The following is a 20,725-nucleotide window of genomic DNA, read 5'->3' on the forward strand; positions in this document are numbered from 1 at the left end:
AAACTTGCTACAATAAGTATTTAAAAGTAGAATATTACTATAGCATGGTTGTAAATTTTTTTAAGTTTAGAAACTCGGGTAATAAGTGTTTTTGACATTTTCAAGAGTGTAAAATAGCATTTTTTTTAGGGGGGAGGGGGGGGGGGGGTTTACACCCTAGATGCTTACACTCTAAGTGAGAGAGACATGAAAGAAAGAAATAGATGCAAACATTTTTGTTACATCTTATCCACTTGGATGCTTTTGTGATCTTGAATCCACACTCGGCTCATGAAATCTGACATGAATTTGAGGAAGATTATTAATATATGTTAGAACATATTATAGGGCAATACCCATTATCTTGTCTAGGTCAACAATAATATAATGCATCACCTTGTATTACACCTATACTTTGTAATATACTTTTGTGCTATTATTCCTTGGAATATAACGCATACAATTTAGATGGTTTCAAATCATTAGTGACATTGACATACTTCATAGTTGAATACACTTCCCTTGGTTATTCAACAATGGACTTGGTTTTGATATTTTGTCATTTTTTTTTTATTATAAATATTTGTGGAAAGAAACATGTGAATATTGCTAAGAAGGTAATTAGCATTTTTATTTGAGTCAATGTTACTTGTGGAAAACAAAATGATAAAGAAAATATATTCTATTTTAATTGCGGTATAATGTAAAGACTGTGGAAGATACACAGGAGAAGTTTTTGTTGTGATTCTTGTGAAGCATATGAGAAAGTCATTGGTGAATGAGTTTGAGATAGGTGTGATGAATCCTAGGGAGATTGATTTTGAGTTCCAATGGAAGCTAATATGGTAATTTTAATTCCAGTTAGCTATATTTTTACTATTGTTACAGTTGTAAGTGAAAGAAACATGAATGAGAAAAATAAATGCTAACATTTTCATTAGATTACATCCACTTAGACTCAAGTTGGTCTCGCATAAGCTTTTATGTTAAAAAAATGTGCTTGATAGTGTGTAGGTGAACATACGTATGCTTGTATAAACACAAAGAATAGACAAAGCAAGATTAGCTTAAACAACACGTATTAGGTAATATCTTATGAAATGTCAAAAGGGAGATAGATACTACCCATTTTAATTTTCAATTTGTAGCTGCTTTTGCTTGTTTGAAGAAGGCTATAAAAATATGTTAGCCTACATTATAGGCCCATAACCATTATCGAACAAAGTTTCTCTCCAAACTAGTATGGAGAGAAACTCTTTATACTTCTCATATATCTTTTTTTTTTTTTTTTGTAACTTTTGATAATCTAACCATTGAATTTCACGTTCCTTATGTTCTTAACATGCATATAAAATTTTGTTCAAATCGGATGTTATTTACTATTCGATCAATAAACTTATTTTTTATACATAATTTTAGATCATAAAAATTTGAAATTTTAATATTTGTTTGATGACATAGCAATTGATTTTTGATTTTTCTTGAAATTTTATAAGCATGAAGGATATGATAAGAATATGCAATTCAGCGTTTAGATTTTCAAAATTCACAATCAATATAAAAATATATAAGGAGTTTGTAGGGTTTCTCTCCAAATTAGTTTGGAGAGAAACTTTGTTCCCCATTGTCATGTCTAGGCTCAATGTTCAAGTACAACTATACTATAATGCATCACCTTGTATTACAACTATACTTTTTTTTTTAGAGAAAGTTTTAACTTATAGTGTCCGCTCCTAATGATAGCTCTTTGTCATCCTGTATTAAACCTATACTTTTTTTTTTATAGAGAGTTTCAATATATGACGTTCACTTTTAATGGTATGTCATCTACATAAACCAACAAAGCTGTAAATTTTGTGCCTATAAAATGTATGAACAACGAATAATTTGCTTTAGATTGCTTAAAACCCAACTGGAGAATGGTTGTTGAAAGCTTAGCATACCATTGTCTAGATGCTTGTTTCAATCCATATAATGACTTTCTCAACTTGCAAACCAGACTAGAACTAGTGCCATTGAAACTAGGACCACCAAAAGCCTCTTCCTTGTTGTGAAAACCTAGGGGCAAGGTCATATAGATCTCCTCTTCAAGGTCACCATGTAAGAAGACATTATTAACATCAAGTTGATGTAATGACCAATCTTTCACAATAACTAAGGACAAGAGAACTCTAACAGAAACAAACTTAGCCACTGGTGAGAAAGTCTCCAAGTAATCCAACCCTTCCCTTTGAGTATACACTTTTGCTACCAAACGAGTGGGAAACTTGCTTGGAGTGATTTCCCAAGTATGATTTTGCTTTAAGGCAGTCTAGATCCTTGTTTCAATCCATATAAGGACTTTCTCAACTTGCAAACTAGACTAGAACTAGTGCCATTGAAACTAAGACCACCAAAAGTTTCTTTCTTGCTATGAAAACCTGGGGGCAAGATCATATAGATCTCCTCTTCAAGGTCACCATGTAAGAAGACATTATTAACATCAAGTTGATGCAATGACCAATCTTTCACAATAGCTAAGTGATAGAGGAAAAATGGTGAAAAGGAAAGATGTTTTAGAAAGCTAAGTCACTTAGAGAAAAGAAAAAATGAACTAACTCTTTAAGAGACACACCCTTGGAATATTACCTCATACGTAGATTTCTTGGATCCAGATTCAACTAGTTACAATGAGGGCAGCCTTGCTTATTTATAGATACATAGGCAATGTACTGATTGGCTAGAAAGTTAGTTACAAGAACCTACCATGTGGCTGCCATGTTATTGGCCAAAGTCTAACAAACATCTATAACTAATTAATAGGCTGTTGCACTTATCAATAACAATCTATCAACTAACTAACTTTTTCCTATCAAAAAAAAAAAAAAAAAAAACTAACTTTTTGTTACAAGTGAAAGGATCTACTTGTCATACAACTAAGCACTAGTAAACAACTAGTTTTAAAAATGAATTGCATCACTAAGGACAAGAGAACTCTAATAGAAATGGACTTAGCCACTGGTGAGAAAGTCTCCAAGTAATCCAATCCTTCCCTTTGAGTATATACCTTTTTGCTATCAAACGAGTGGGAAGACTCCAATCGGTTTTTGGTGTAAGTAGAGATTGAGCCCTAAATCTCTTGTTCAACTATTAGAGACTTTACTAGTTGTGCTAATTGGAACTCATGTATTACACTATTCTTTTTAATACACCTTGGTACTATTAGGCCTACGTCTTTAGGTTTACATATATAAGTCTCTTATGCATAGTTTTAATGTGAAATAAAGAACAAAAGTAAATTTTTTGTGGTTCGACCCAATGATTTTCGTTTACAATGAAAAGTTATGATTGACTACATCTTTAATATTGTGTTTTACAATGAACATGATATAAGGTATGTATCGCAGCTAACCCTAAACAAACCATATGGTGTTAGGATAAAAAATACATGTACCACAAGGACATGAGCACACGAACTTACAATGAATTTGGTCATCTTGAGGCATGATATCTTTAACATATTTATGGTCACACAATTTGTTTAAATGACTTAATTGGTTATATACACAAACAACAATATTAATTTATTAAATACCATGCAATGAGTTTTAGGAGAATATTCCTCCAAACTTGTTTCAAGAAAAGCTTTATATCATTCACTAATAATTTTGTTTAGCTTTCTAAAAAATTTAAGAGATATTAAATCACATAGAAATACACAGGCTCAAAGGCTTAAAGATATTTTGAAATTGACTTTTTTTTTTCCATATTATTTTTACGTCTTTGTTAAGAAATTTGGATGAGATGATGGTTACTTCTAAGCTTCTTTTTTTTTTTTCTTTTTTTTTTAAAATTTTATATTCTCCAAATTTTGTGCAAACCATTTTAACTAGTGTGTTGTGCTACAAGAAGATATCTCATGTATCATATATGTCTTACGTATTATATATACAACTTTAAAAAATGTTATACCACTCAACAACTTTGAATGATGTTAATATTTTAAAAATCTCATTATTGGATTAAATGTCATCTATGTTTATAATACACATCTCAAATTTCATGTCAATTGGATATTATTTTCTATTTGGTCGATAAATCATCTTTTATACATAATTTTATAAAAGAAATGCTAATAGATGCCCTTAAGGAAATGGTTAATAATCCATTTAAAGAAAGCTTTTATGGGAAAAGAAAAAAAAAACAATTAATGTTTTGACTTTTTTTTCATTTCTCATAAGAGCATTAGTATTGGTGGTGCTAAAAAGCTAAATTGTTATTTTTAGCACCACCAACTACAAAAATAGGAGTACTTTGGTGAAGCAAAATGCATATAATTTAGTTTCTTAGCTATAGTGCACAACCATCTTTGACTGTGCACTATAGCTAAAAAAAAAAAAAATTTCATTCACATTGATAAAGGTTATTCAAATCGTATTTTTTTCCTTTTCTCTTTTATTCTCGTTGCAAAGCTTAATTCTCACTTCCTCAACCTTAGATTTCCCTCTTTCTCAACCTCGTTGCCCAGCCGTCGACTGCCCAGCTCTGACCATCTCTTCTTCCACTCGCTGTCGACCTCGCCTGTACTCTTCTCCCTTTAACTTTTTTTTCTTTCTTTTCATTTTTTTTTTCTTCAAATCAGTGTGTTGGTGTGTGGGTTGTGGCTTTAAATCAGTTTGCTGGGTTTCATGGGTTAGATCGGCATGTGGGTTGTGGGTTGTGGCTTGTGATGTGTTGGTTGTGGCCTGTGATGGGTGTTGTGGATGACCATTGTTGATATGAGTGGGTTGTTGAGGTGGGTTTGTGGTGGTGATAATTTTTTTTAATGGTGGGCTGGTTATGGTTGCGGCAGTGGGTGGTGGGTGGCTATGATTGGGTTGGTTGTGCTAATGGAGGTGGCTGATTTAGGGTTGCTAGGTTTGTGTTTGTGTTGAGGCTGATTTGGGGTGGAGTTGCTAGATTTTTGGTTCTTCTTCCCATAGGAGTTTCACACTAATGGTGGTGGTAGTGCCGTGAGTGCTTGAAGATAGTGAATGGAGAAAAAATAATAAATAAACGAATCGTTTATTGTAGTAGATATATTATTTTATTTCGCTGTTTATATTATTTTATTGTATTGAAAGTTAAAATAAAACCATTGATGTTGAGTGTTTTGTAAAGCGAGTAGGTAAAATAAATAAAATAGAGCTAAAATTATGGCTCCACCAATGTGAATGCTCTAAAAGTGGTATCAAAACTTTTCTAAAATGGATTGTTAACCATTACCCTAAAGGCACTGTTAGCATGAGCAATTTTATAATACAAAAGGTTGAACATCATTTTAAACATTTTATAGATGAAATAGTTATTGATCTCCAATTATCTTAAAATGTTGTAAGCATGAATGATATAAAAACAATATATAATCTAAAAGTGAATTTGTCAAAATTCGCATTTATTATATATATATATATATTATATGTATCCAATAGATAATATAATTTGGGGCAAACTACAAATTTAGTCCCTATTCTTCTTGCTAAATTTCAATTCGGTCCTCAACATTTCAAATGTGTCGATTTAGTCCACAGCCTTCTGTTATTGGGTCAAATTAGTCCTTACCATTAAGTGATGGATAGAAAATGCTGACATGACTAACAGCCAAAATAAAAATTAATTTTTATGCTAACTTAGATGCCAAGTGTGTTGCTGACTAAGATTAAACTTAAAAAATAAAAACAAAAACTAAGGGGTCTCACATTTGGATCAAATCCCTAAATCAATCACGCCCCTAACCCCAATATGTTTCACGTTTTGGTCCAGAGAGAAGAGAACATTGAGGCCTCAAAAATTTCGCATGCCTAACAAAAGAGAAATCCTTGCAAAAGGAGTTCAAAAGGAGGCAAAGGGGAAGCCCCAGCAAAAGGAGTTTAGAAGATGCTTTATGTCATTAACAAATGAATTTAACAAACCAATGTAGAGAACGGTGTCGTTTGGTTCATTGGGGTTGGGAGTGTGATAGATTCAGCATACCAATACCATCCTCATCATTAGCTAAGGCATACAAAGCTATCCACTCAGCTTAGTTGCAAACCTGCAAGCCCCACCCACACCCATAGGTACCCATACCTTGTAGAGTAAAAATCGAATTTTGTTGCCATTTACCATTCAGTATCTAACATTTTCGTTAGTTGTCACTGTGCAAAAGAATGTAGGAAACTAGCATCTCGAGTTTTAGAAACTCGAGATCCAGAAAAAATTCGAGCTTTTAAAACACGATTTGAAGTGTTCGTCAATACCATTACGTGGACAAATTTCCACGTGTAGCCACGTAGAAATCGAGTTTATAAGACTCGAAATCTACACGCCCACTTTCAACCCCATCACTGAAATAGTCACACTCTCTCAACCTCACTCAAACACTCATACTCTCTCAATCTCTCAAACGCTCTCTCTGAAACACTCTCACTCAAAATTCAAACACTCTCACTCAAACACCCAAACCAGTCACCCTCAACCCCTCGGCGTTCAGCGAAAATCACCCTCACCCTCAAACGGTCTCCTCTTTCCTCACAACCGACTTCAGGCGATCCTTCAAAATCCCTTTTGTCCCTACCAACGGAAGTTTGAAGGTATGTTTTTGAGCTTTTTAAATAATTATTCCATCTGGGTTTTTCCAAGTGTTTTTGATAATTTTTGTTGTTAGTGCTTTAGTTTTTCTTGTTAGTGTAAGATTTAAGTTAGACGAATTTGGTTTGTTACTTGTTGTATGATTTGGGTTGCTGGCATATTCTGTTTTTGTCTCTGTTTTTGTTGGTTTCTGGGTAATAATGCTTGATATGTGTTTAGTTGTTGGGATTAATGTTAGTAAAATCTTTGTTATGGGGTGGTTGCAAATGTTGCAGAACTCTTCCAAAGTGTAATACTTATAAAATGTGTAGGAATGATGCAAATTTCTTCATTGGGCTCAAAATTAGAGAAATTTGTGCTTTTATTTTTGTTCTTGGGTTATAATTACGAATTTTTTTTAAAAAAATTGGTGCTTTTCAGTTTTGATACCTTATTTTGTTCTATGGAAAATTTAAAGAAAAAAAATTGTGAATTTTTTACACTTGAAGTTGTTTGCAACTATTTCTTGGGTTCAAAGTGACATTACTTTCATGGGTCTATGAAGATACGTTGTTAGGTGTTCCATTTTTTTTTTTTTGAATATATCAGGGTGATCACTTGCAGTGTATGCTGACCTTTCAGTCAAAAGCTAAATAATGATGGCTGGTAAAATGAGTGAAAAGAACATTTGAATTCATGCCCTTTATTATTTTTATTGCTAAGAAAATGTATAACATTTAACAGATTAAAAGTTGCAGCTTGGGTTATTGTTAGATAGTTAACTTTTTATCATGGAAAAATTATAGATTTATGCTTAGGTGAATGATAGAAATCCTCAAAGATATGTCTAAATATATATGTCTGAATATATATGTCTGAATATATATGTCTGAATATATTACAGTGTGTCACTAATAGGGCTTTTGTAATTTTTAGATGCTGAGCTTCCGCCTCTTTATCATCCTCTGGTTTCTCTAAGTAAGGAGAAACTTCAGTATCCCCTATAAGGACATCTCTTTGTTTTGCATCAATATCAAAGTAACTACCCTGCAAGCAAATAAGAGATGCTATAAGCCATATAGAACATGTTTTAGGAAGCACCAATTTATATGAAACTTATGGGGAAAAAATCATAGAAAATGCACATATGGCAGCTTGATTTTCAAGTCTAGCACTTTGCGCTGAAAACATTTCATTTCAGAAATGTGACTGTAATGATCTTAGGCTAATTACATCTTGGGCATCTAGAAACAAATGGTAAGACGACCATTCTTGGTCAACTTATTTCCAAGATATGATAGTGATACTATAAGCATTTAGCATCTTCAACCTGCCCAAATTGACATTAAAAATATTAAAATGACATTAAAACTCAACTTCCCCCTATCCACAAAATCAAATTGGTGTATTTGTATCAATTATATGAAAATTTCTTAGTATACTAGGCAAGATAATTCTAATTACTCTTTAAGTTTAACAGACAACATCTGTTAGACTGTCACACTGCTGTCTTCAGAATATTAAACAAATCTCTTTGGATTTAAACTTTACCTTAACAATTTGACAATCACCTTAATCTGTTCAGTTCATCATGTTGAGCTTGGTTTTCCGGTATACAGATGGGTGCATTGGTGTCATAAAACAGAGGTTGAGTTTCAAGGGCATCATAACATCAAAACACATTTCAATTATAAGTATCCAAAAACTCTTGTTTTAGCATTCCCATTTAAACTTGCTGCCAAGAATAGTTTCTCACTATGCCAATGCTTATAGATTGCCCATTATTAAATCATTCCTCCCTTTGTCCCAACTAGTTTTTTCTGTATTCCATTTTGAGATGTTGCAATATATAGTCTTATTTTGAATGGGGATCTATCTCATGTTGATTTTGTTGTTTAGGCTTATGAATCTCCCATTATATATGTGCGTGCTTTTTTATCACGACTACAATGACTTTCTTCCCTAGTGATTATATTTATTTGAGATGGTCTGAAGTTGGGAGTTACATTTGATTGTTTCGGTTTTCACAATTGAAAGGCATCCTGATGCATTTTTATTTTTGTAGGAGGTTATTTAAATACTCTGATAAGATTCTAAGTGAATGTGAACATTGTTTTATTGCTACTTTAGATGTTATGTTAACTAAATACAAAAATATATACCAACATGATTCTCACTGAATAAAAAAACCAACATGAATTGTTAGTGTTCAACAATGAATCTTTAGTGTACAAACTCAGTATCACTCGGCTTAACTCAAATGAATAGGTAAACATAGGAACAGAAACAATCAAGGCTGTACTTCTTCTTGCTTTCCATTCTTTTAGCATCCTTTTTTAAATAATGCCAATAAGCTGCTCTTTAGTATAGATTTTCCTTGCATGTAGAATAGCATTCCTTTGCCCCTACACTATTAATGATCTCACAATTGAGTATCTGAATGTTTGCAGTATGGAGCCTCGGATTGATGACGAGCTACAGATTTTGCACCCTGGTCCGCTTGACGAGTCATTGTTGACGCGACAACGATATCATCGATCAGAGGACATTTGGAATAGCGAGGTGAAATATCTAGTTCTTTCAAAGTTGTATTTGTAGTTGTAACAACCGCTATAATTTGTATGGATTTTGTAGGACCCAGGCCCACTTACGTGCCGTGGTAGCACTAAGGAGATGGCAAGCATTCAGATGGGAGATAATCGGGTGATTCACATTATCAAGTTGCTAAGGCTGGAAGGATTGTTTAGGGCCCCTTCCAGAGAGATAGATCATTGCCTAATTTCGGCCCTAGTTGAGCGATGGCGGCCGGAGACGCATACGTTCCATCTTCCACATGGTGAGATGTCAATCACCCTACAAGATGTGGAGGTCATTTTCGGACTTCCTATAGACGGTGAGGTCTTGGTTGGGCCAAATGCTGTGGTGGATGGGGATTGGTGAGATCTGTGCATGGAGTTGCTTGGTTTTACTTCGGCGAATGACAACAAAACTTTGGTGGGGCAAAGAATTCTCATCAGTCGCCTTGTTCACGCCATTGCAGCGCCACTGCCTCATGACGCAACGGAGATGCAGATACACCAGTATGCTCGGTGCTATATTTTTACGCTATTAAGGGATAAGCTTTTCATGGACAAGTTGGGAGATAGGGTGCATTTGATGTTCTTGGCGTTCCTGCGTGACCTTCGTGATCCACCACAGTATAGTTGGGGTAGTGGTTACTTGGCCTGGTTGTACAGAGAGTTGTGTCAGGCAAGCGAGAAAGGGGCATCGCAGATTGGTGGGGCGTGCACATTGGTCCAGTATTGGGCATGGGCAAGGTTGCCATTCTTGTGCCCGAGGATAGAGCCCCCACCTGGATGTGATTATGGCCCATGGCCATATGCTCCACTTGCATTTAAGTAAGTATTTTTTTAACATTGTGTGTGTTCTGCAATGTACTCTTCTTAGTAACTATAACATGGGTATTATCTTATCTTATGTTATTCGCTTGTAACTGTAGGTGGGTGCGGGTGCCAAGCTCGAAGAGTAGGCCATCCAGCATGGCCTTGATCCACTATTGCGAGCAATTAGTTAGAATGCAGCCGGACCAAGTATGGCAAACAAAAATTCTGTTTGGTTATGTTAATTTTCCTTAAGAATATGATTGTTTCATCCTTTAACACATCTTTTGTTTTAATTTTTGTTTTTCCCTTTATCTATGTATTCTCCCTTGTTTTAATAAACTTGATGTTATGATAATTGTTTTTTGTTTCTATTGTAGATTGTGTGGCAGCCATACGAGGCAGACTTCGGCCACCTTCCTGACTTTTGCGTTGCAGGGAGGGATACGTGGACGGCAAGGGTGCCATTTGTGTGTTTTTGCATAGTAGAGATACACCACCCAGATCGTGTCCTTCGTCAGTTTGGGTTGGCGCAAGAGCGGCTCGACCATGTTGTGTACAATGAAAGACTGCATAGAATAGACTTGCGTGGGAAGGTGGAAAAGAATTGAAGGGAGGAGCATGGACCGTATATCCTTACATGGGATATGAGACAACAACGACTTTGCCATGCACCTCCTCAGACTGGTGAGACGCCTCGCGATCATGACTATTACCGCTGGTACCGTCCGGTCACTCGAAAGTATGTCGACCACAACAGCGCAAAATTAGATATATCGGTAATGTGTTCTAATTAGATATATCTTAGTTGAGTATTTGGGTAGATTAATAAGTACTATATTATCCATTTTACAATTGATACGTAAATGTCTCAAATCTGATTGTACTGGTTCTTTCTCGGTTTCAGATTGAAAGCCATTTAGCGTTGTTGGAGATGCTTCCTGTAGGCAGCCGAGCCCACAACCATGTCCGACGCGTCCTAAATGATCTGGCTGGGCTTGGTGGTGGTCCTGCACCAAATGGGGAGGCAAACAATGGGCATGAGACTGAATCAACAGCTATTGCAACCCCAAGCACAAGCGCAGCACCCATAAGTACACCGACCCGTGCTACTGCAGCTAGGGGTCGTGGTGGGCCTGCTACAGCATGCCCAAGCACTAGCGCAACTAGGGGCCATGGTCGACTTGCTATAGCAAGCCCAAGCACAAGTGCAGCTGGGGCCGTGGTCGGCCTGCTACAGCAAGCCGAAGGACAAGTGCAGCTAGGGGTCGTGGTCGGTGTGCAACAACCGCTCGGGTTGTAAGTAGTCCTGAGATACCTGCACCCATCCCGCACGCATCTCTCCAGCCCGAGGTCCCTTCACCCATGGTAGATGCATCTCCTCAGCCCGAGGTCCCTTCACCCACCCCACCTTCGCAGCCCAGTTTTGATCTCGGTATTCATTCTCAGTTGACCCCTCCTATGCACCCCGAGACACCCTCAAACCCATCTCGGTATTCATTTTTTTTAATTTCCCAGTGGAACTCGAGTCTCTAAAACTCAAGTTTCACTTGACAAAATATTTTTTTTCCCAACACAAGCATGCTCTGTTTCAGGTAGAAAGGCATACCCTGTTTCAGCGATTATTGCCCAGTGGAACTCGAGTCTCTAAAACTCGAGTTTCACTGGGCAAAATATTTTTTTTCCCAACACAAGCATGCTCTGTTTCAGGCAGAGAGGCATGCCCTTTTTCAGCGATTATTGCCCAGTGGAACTCGAGTCTCTAAAACTCGAGTTTCACTGGGCAAAATATTTTTTTTCCCAACACAAGCATGCTCTGTTTCAGGCAGAGAGGCATGTCCTGTTTCAGCGATTATTGCCCAGTGGAACTCGAGTCTCTAAAACTCGAGTTTCACTGGGCAAAATATTTTTTTTCCCAACACAAGCATGCTCTGTTTCAGGCAGAGAGGCATGCCCTGTTTCAGCGATTATTGCCCAGTGGAACTCGAGTCTCTAAAACTCGAGTTTCACTGGGCAAAATATTTTTTTTCCCAACACAAGCATGCTCTGTTTCAAGCAGAGAGGCATGCCCTGTTTCAGCGATTATTGCCCAATGGAACTCGAGTCTCTAAAACTTGAGTTTCACTGGGCAAAATATTTTTTTTCCCAACACAAGCATGCTCTGTTTCAGGTAGAAAGGCATGCCCTGTTTCAAAGACTATTGCCCAGTGGAACTTGAGTCTCTAAAACTCGAGTTTCATTGGGCAAAATATTTTTTTTCCTAACACAAGCATGCTCTGTTTCAGGCAGAGACGCATGCCTTGTTTCAGCGATTATTGCCCAGTGGAACTCGAGTCTCTAAAACTCGAGTTTCATTGGGCAAAATATTTTTCCCCCCCAACAGAAACATGCTCTGTTTCAGGTAGAGAGCAATGCTCTGTTCCCCCCCCCCCCAAACATGCAGCAAACCAAAAATTGAAATGTGTGCACACACCTGCTGGGAAACATAGATAGAGAAGCTAAGAATGTAATCCACAAATACTCATTGAGAGGTAGACAAGTTGAGAATGTAAATGCACTTAAATTACATCAAAAGGCATTCTCATTAGGCACCAAACTAAAGAAATTGTTACGCTCTTTGCATAACCATAGTTTTACAATGTAAATGCACTCAAATCATAACAAAAGTCATTCTCAATATATCACCATTCTAAACATGTCCAACCACGCTTAATTTGCAATTCTAACCATACTACTCAAATCACAATCTTCATAGAGGTGCATTGGATAGAGAATTACAAGTACATTCAACAAAAATCAAAAAGTTCACATAGAGCCAATACAACGTAGTCACTTTTCCTAAGATCAGCGATTCGCATGACATAAACATCGTCCATGGAAGCATGCCTGAAAAACGTAGAGTATTTACGTTAGGAGACAAGATAGTAAACATTAGGTAAACATCGAAAGAACAACAATTATTTAACTGATGCATAAATTTTTGCCATCTACCTACCTAGTGTGGAACATGGCCGCTTGTGGAAGCGCCACGGGACTGTGGACATTTTCTGCGGTTATGCCCATAAGCATGACACAGTCCACATGTCTGCTTGGGTTGACTCTCTATCAAATCTGCGTCCTCCCTCCGCCATCCCGGTTCTCGATCCTTATTCCTCACTCCATCCATCTCGTTCCTTATACTTGACTTCACCGGTCGACCTTTGGCCCGCAACAATGCCGGATTAGGCAACCACTTTGGCCCCATGGGATCCCTCTATAATGACTGTGACTTAGGAACCACAAATGCATGCTCATAAGTGTTAAGGGCATGGTTCAAACCATAACATAGGTGAATATACGTGGTCGAATCAATATGTAAATAGTCACATACTCTAATTGCATGTGAACACGGGATCCCTATATTTTGCCATTTCCCACAACTGCATGTTTTTTCCCGTAACCGAAGTTCGTAACTGTGGTTTCCCCCTCCTGCGCTACACGTGTTGAGTTGGGTAACTACTTGAAATATCAGCTCTTCATTGCTAAATGGCTTGAGATAGTGTTTCTCAGATTTACGCTTATTTCCATCCCACGTGGATAAGGCATATTCACTCCATTTCTTACCCTCTGACAACTCATAATGGTATTCTTTGTGCCGGTTGTGGAAATATTGAACAAGTTTGTTCCAAGTGAACTCAACCAATGCGGCAATAGGAAGGCCTCGTGCACCTTTCAATACACCATTGAAACACTCTGATATATTGGTTGTCATTGCCCCAAAACGTCTCCCACCATCGTGTGACTGGGTCCACATATCCACAAACTCGCTCATTAGGTATGTGTATGGAAGATAATCTTGATTCTTTTCCTTACCATCCCTCCCCGTCACCTTCTTCTTCTTCCTAATGGCCTCAATTTCCACCTGCTTAATGGACTCCATTATGGTAGTAAATTTAACTACCTGACTAGTATATCCCGCTTTCAACACCGCTAACTTTAGAGTCGAGTTCTGAAAATGGGTGTTGAAGTTGCTAGCAACATGTCGAAGGCAATATCTATGAAATACCCTTGCTTTTCCATCATCCCTTCTAGGCCAGTTTGCAATGGCGTTTTTGATACCGAGATGTCGGTCAGAAATTATGCAAATGCCTTCGTCAGGTATCAAGTGGCCAATCGTTTCTATGAGGCATAGTAAAAACCACCTCCAACTGGACCCTGACTCACAATCCACAACAGCAAAGGGGAGAGGGAATGCCTTGTTGTTAGCATCGGTTGCCATTGCGACCAACAACTTTCCCTGATATTTACCATACAGATGGGTCCCATCAATACTGATAACTGGCTTGCAGTATTTGAATCCTGATATGCATGGACCGAAAGACCAAAACACATAATGCAACAATACGGTGTGATCTTCATCGGTGGGTGTGACACGATAGCAAAACTGGGTAGTCGGGTCCTGATCAATATATGTCATTAGCAACTTTTGCAGCCTTTGGTAAGACTCTTCCCAATCTCCAAACATAAACGCAATCGCCTTTTGTTTCGCATCCCATATCTTGTAGTAAGAAGGCTTATGGCCATTATATTTCGACTCTATCAGAGATCTGAGATGCTTAATTTGAGTAGTGTGATCCTCACGTAACTTGTTATGGATTTCTGCTGCAATAAAATTACAACTCATCATTCTACCATCATTTCGCACCCCAGTCGGTATACACGTGTGAGGACCCACATACATGATGACCATCCATATATTTTGGAGCTCGGGCTTCATAACTACGTAGACATACCACTTGCATGACTCATGCATGCATTTCGCACAAAGATTTTTCCTCGTCGACCTAGTGATCTTAAAGTGTTTGTTTTCCTTGAGGGCACAAATTGTTAATACACGCTTCACCTCCATTTTACTGGCAAAAGTCAACCCTTTGCACAAATTCATCCCCTCTCTCCAAGTAGACACAAATGGCATCTCAATATGCGAAGGATCAACCATATTTTCCCAAGTATTTGCAGAGAATGACAACGCAGGAGGTGCGTAGGCAGGAATTGTGTTTGTAATGTTTTGGACACTAATAACATTGTCTGCATCAGGTTCACCACCGTCCAATGTCTCATCGTCATCAATGTCCCTCTCAAAGTCCTCAAAGTCCCGAAAGTCCCCTCTGTCAATCATGTCTTCATAGTCATCTTTATCGGCAAAATCTTCACCGTTAATGGCAAGATTCTCATCAACATAGTCGTCATCATCATCGTCATCATCATTGTTAACGACAGTAGTCTCATCAACATAGTCGTCGTCGTCGTCATCATCGTCATCATCATTGTTAACGGCAGTAGTCTCATCAACATAGTCATTGTCGTCGTCATCATCATCATCATCATCACCATCGGCATGAACATCATCATCCTCTACATGTGTAGAATACTCATATTGAGCATCCGGAATCGCAATTGTAAGCTTGTGGTTGTTTGTTGGATATCCTCTTGCCATACTGCACACGGCTCCAACTGTATGTACAACTCAATGTTACTTACTTCAGCTATACTCTCCAACTTGTCAAACATGATCTTTACATGTTTGTCTTTTTCTATCACCATATAGTTGTAATTAATCCAGTGCTTCATGATTTCATTTGGCATACGATAAGTAATTTGCATGTTGTACGCATCAGGATTCTTACACAACTCTTCCATGACAAACATCTTCAATTCGTCAATGGTCTTCAACCTACGATCAATTTGGGTATAATAGGTCTTCATACCCGGCCCCTCAAATGGCAATCCCTTGTTCGCATTGGGATTCTTAAGCGGACCACCGTGGTATATGATTATAACAATATCAGGCATTGTGAACCTGTTCAAGTCAAGTACTATGTTAGTTAAATCACATAACTGTAAAGTGGGGGAAAAAAATAATGCAATCTTAAGGTTGAACATATTCAAGCCCGATTATAGAGTGCCCCATTGCCCATTAATATGTAAAGGCCAAGACATAAACCTTCTAATCCTAGTGGATGGAGAGACGAAATTATCTATTACTCCATTGTGTGGTGACCTATAATGCCTAAAAGGGTTCTGATTACATACCCATTCATTACATTCATTCATTACTCATTTCATACCCAAACCAATGATAAATAAAGTAAAAAAAACTTGTAAGATCATGATAAAAATAAAAGCCTAGAAATGATGAATAAAATTTTGATAATTACATACCCATTTATTACATCCATTCATTACATTCATGCACTACCCATTTCATACCCAAACCAATGATAAATAAAGTCAAAAAAACTTGTAAGATCATGATAAAAATAAAAGCCTAGAAATGATGAATAAAATTTTGATAACAAAAACTATGCAAATAAATACTCAAACAATTAACACTAACAAAGCAAAATAAATTAACTATCTAACAAATAAATGGTAAAACTCTTTAACCCACACCCATAGACAACATACCCAACTACAATGACAATCAAATTATGCAAACACTTACCTGATATGTGAATTTGTTGAGAGGGAAGAGCAATGAGAGTGGACAATGTGGTTTTGTGAGAGTGAAAGGCAATGTGGTGTGAGAGAGTTAGTGAGGGTGAGTGAGAGTTAGTGAGGGTGAGAGGAGCTCTGTTTTTAGGTTTTTTCTCTGTGAGTGTTAATGTGAGAGAGAGTCTCTGTGAGTTAACATGCCACGAGCTGTGTTTTAATATACTGTCCAGTGGAACTCGAGTCTATAAGACTCGAGATCTATTAATTTGACCAATGGAACTCGAGTCTGTAAGACTCGAGTTCCATGCGTAGGATACGATATATAAAAAATATGAATTAGTTGAACTCGAATTTTATAGGCTCGATTTTTATGTCGTTGAAAACGAGTTTTTAAGACTCGAGATCCAGGTGGCATTTTGTCCAATTCAGCGAGCGCAAAGCGAGCATAAAGCGAGTTTCTGAGACTCGAGTTTTTATGTATATCTCGAGTTTCAAAAACTCGAGTTGTTAGTTTCCTTTATACTTTCAAACAATGCCTAACTTACTATATTGATGCCATCCACACAGCTAATTTGCACATTCCCCCAGTAAAAATCCCATAGAAGCATCCAAAGAAGTCAAGTGTCCCAGATCTCTCCAAGTGTGAGCTTGTTTGGCATTGTTTGAGCATATATGCTAAATATGTTTTCAAGATTCACGTTCTCCTTTTTGGACTAAAATGTGTAGCAGATTGGGGATGGGGCCATGGGGCGTGATTGATTTAGGGATTTTGATCCCAACGTGAGACCCTTATTAAGCTGGTTCAAAAAAAAAAAAAAATCTTAGTAAGGCATATTCGTTACATTCTAATTTGGCATAAAATTATTTTTTATTTTGGATATTAGTTATGTTAGCATTTTCATCCATCAATAAATGGTATGGATTAATTTGACCTAATAACAAAATGTTAGAGACTAAATTGACATATATAAAACATTGGGACCAAATTAACATTTAGGAAAAAGGATAAAGATTAAATTTGTAATTTACCCTAAAATTTGTTTATGACACTTGCTTAACTAATAATCTCATACCAGTTTCCGGGCAGATTGCAAACTTTTGGCGGTCAATTAAGATTAACACGCGGCACCAAAAATATGGACCGAATTCCTCTCCTTGGAAATACAAGGATGATCATGAAAATGACAATCTGTCATAAATTGGAATCCTAGGTAATGATGAAAATCTGGCGTGCAACACAAATTTAAGTCAACCATAAATAGTAATGGGATCATATTAACAAGTGTCTTGAATAAAATGATTAACCATCTAGTTTTGAAAATTTTGACATCATTTTTATAAAAAATAAAAAATTGTCAAAATATTAATTACTTTTTTTTTCTATAAAAAATATTTTTAAATGAATTATTAACTATTATTTTAAGAGCATCCGTTAGCATTTTTCTTAATTAATTTGAGGGATAATTACAGATTACCCATTTGTGATTTAGCTCGAATTAAACTTATCTACCCTTAGTTTTATTTTTGACACTTTACCCACCCGTGGTTCATTCTGTCTATGCTCCGTAACTCACCTCTAATTTTTCCGTTTATCTAACACGTTTCATCAAAAAATCAAACACTCTTCTCCCACACACTCTCTACGCTTGCTCACCCACTTGGGATTTTAGATGCTACAATGCCACCCACTTAATTTATTAGACAGAGAATCATCTGGGTTTTGATCGTGCAAGGAAACTGAATTTCCTAATCTGAAAGTGAAACCTTTCCAGACAATTCCAATAATGCACCTACTCAAAAAAAAATCCAAAAACACCAAAATTGAAGTAACAACGTGGAATTTCCCAAATCACAAACCCCCTTGCAATAAACCCCACAACAATCAAAAACCCCAAAGGGAAAAGGAAACTAAATTTCCTAATCTGAAAAAACATAAACACTTTTACATCAAACCCCAGAAAATTCAAACCCTAAAAAAAATAATCAAGAAAAACCTAAACAGAATATTTCCCCTATAATCAAGAAAAACCCAAACAAATTCGATTAAAAACACACACACATATATAGTACACAATTGCATAAATTGAGCAATAAATTAAGCAATATATAGTACACAATTGCTCAGTGGAAGGAGAAGTCGTTTTAATAAAATGAGCTCACGGCGAGGCCTTTTGGGTCTCGTCCACTGCCCAAAACACTATCCAAGTGTTTAATCTCATCATAGCAACCAAGTCCTACAAACCAAATTTAACAATTAAAAGGAAAAAAAAAAAGTGAAACTATATAATATTTAAAAGACAACATACATATTATTAAGGGGCTTCAGTGTGTGTAATATTCAGATCATCGAAATAAATCTCTCACCGAAATCTGCTAAGATAATGAAGTTATCATCATTAGCCCAATTCAAAAAATCATGCATCTTTTATACACAAATATTAAAAAAAAATCCAAAAAATAAAAAGAAATAGAGGAGATAATGTGCTCAGACAGCCAAGGGTTTGTAATCAGAATATGGGAAGAAGAACCCAGATCAGAAACTCTAGTCCACAAATAGCCTCATCACCACACACTTTAAACAAACACAGACAGAGACAGAAAAATTAGAGGTAGCTTACCATCACATCTGAATCCAAGTTCTTCAGCTTGAACAGAAACAACAAGTGAAGAGATCAGTCCTGTTTGTGGAGCATCTAAGATCCCAAGTGGTTGAGCAAGCATAGAAAGCGTGTGGGAGAGGAGTGTTTGATCTGATTTCTTGTTTGATTTTTTGATGAAACGTGTTAGAGTAACGGAAAAATTAGAGGTGGGTTACGGAGCATAGATGGAATGAACCAGGGGTAGGTAAAGTGTCAAAAATAAAACTACGGGTGGGTAAGTTAAATTCGGGCTAAACCACAAGTGGGTAATTTGTAATTATCCCTTAATTTGAGAAGCATCCTCTAAATAGTAATTAGCAAATAATAACTAGGATCCTTCAAAAAACTGTACGCTAAAGGAGGGCACAAAGCACCTGAAACACAATTATTTAACCCTATATATAGAGACTATGAACAGTAAATAAACCGTGCATGCACCTAAAAAGAACAACACAAAGAAAAAGTATTTGGTTAGCCTCAATAATAGACTTAATTTTGTAAGAGAGCTAGTATTTCATATGCCTGGTGTAAGCGCACAATTGCACCTGGCCCCAAGAACAGTTATGGGCTCAGGCCCAATGAGCCTTAAACAATATGAATTTGTAGAGTGTGGGCTTGAAACCCAGGTTAGAAGTGTTTGAGGATTAAATGACAAGCCAAAGACTATAAACACTTGGAGACAATCAGGAATATTGTAAATCAACCTCCTCGGACGTAAGCCAAGAGTTGTTCTTATATTATCACTTTCTCTTTTTGTCTTTTTTCCTTTTTAGATTACCCAAAAAGTCTCCACCTTTCTGTTCTAGGTTGCTCCTTAAATACTCTTCTTTTTGATACTTTGTACACGTGTTGCCCCAACTCCCCCTTAGCCTAGATATTTCTTTTCTCAGTGCCTTTAAATAGTAACCAGAAGTTTCCCTTCCACTGTTCAGGTGTCACTTCCCCATTAATGCGGCCAGGGTGGTAGGTGCAGGGTCTTTAATGCGGAGGTGGCAGCCTTTATCTTCGGTATTTCTCTGACATCGGTGCTTCTAGGACATTCAAGAGTTCACCCCTTTTAACCATTGGTCTTGACCGTGTCATTCCCTAACCTTTACCATGAAGTCCCTGGTTCTCCAGTGTCCGTCCGAGGGGAAAATCACCCTCGGCTGGACCCTCGGATCCTCGGCGTATGGGCCGACCCGTAGTACTAACAAATTCTGAATCCAAAAGCAGGTCGGCCTTCTTTAGCACGGCCCAAAGGCCCACATCCTCATCAGGGTCTTTTTACCCCCCACAATAGCCCCTCAAAACTCTAATTTTCGACGTCCGAGGAGAAAAATAGGGTTTTGACCTGACGAGAACCCACTCCACACACTTCGTGAGTGATGGCACGTGTGGAAATCGTTTCGCGTCCCAGAAGATGCCACTTGGCGGTTTTATTTTCAAAAACGCGCGCATTTATTACTGCAAGTTACACTTTGTCCCCCACGTTCAACGGCGAGATGGGCATCCAACGGCCCTCGTTTCTCCACGAAAATTTGGGCGGGATAAACATAATTTCGAGGCCGCTTTTCCGCACGCCATGACGCTTCGGGAACCTGCGCCTTCATTTAATTCCCCAGGGGTTAATCCCATCAAAACATCATCCATCATACTTTACCTGCAGAAAACCGTGGAAATTTGCACACCTTCAACTTTGTAAGT

General features: G+C 37.3%; 3 non-coding genes across 3 annotated transcripts; all 3 read right to left on the bottom strand.

Moving 5' to 3' along the window:
• Window positions 1–18,516: 18,516 nt before the first annotated feature.
• LOC142611472 (small nucleolar RNA Z152/R70/R12) lies at window positions 18,517–18,628 on the bottom strand. Its single transcript, XR_012840055.1, has one exon. It is a non-coding gene; the product is annotated as a small nucleolar RNA Z152/R70/R12 (small nucleolar RNA).
• Window positions 18,629–18,717: 89 nt separating this feature from the next.
• Window positions 18,718–18,803, bottom strand: LOC142611471 (small nucleolar RNA R11/Z151). Its single transcript, XR_012840054.1, has one exon. It is a non-coding gene; the product is annotated as a small nucleolar RNA R11/Z151 (small nucleolar RNA).
• A 74-nt stretch (window positions 18,804–18,877) lies between these two features.
• On the bottom strand, window positions 18,878–18,975 carry LOC142611470 (small nucleolar RNA Z157/R69/R10). Its single transcript, XR_012840053.1, has one exon. It is a non-coding gene; the product is annotated as a small nucleolar RNA Z157/R69/R10 (small nucleolar RNA).
• Window positions 18,976–20,725: the final 1,750 nt, after the last annotated feature.

The sequence above is a fragment of the Castanea sativa genome, chromosome 9, assembly GCF_040712315.1.
Source record: "Castanea sativa cultivar Marrone di Chiusa Pesio chromosome 9, ASM4071231v1".
NCBI lineage: Eukaryota > Viridiplantae > Streptophyta > Magnoliopsida > Fagales > Fagaceae > Castanea > Castanea sativa.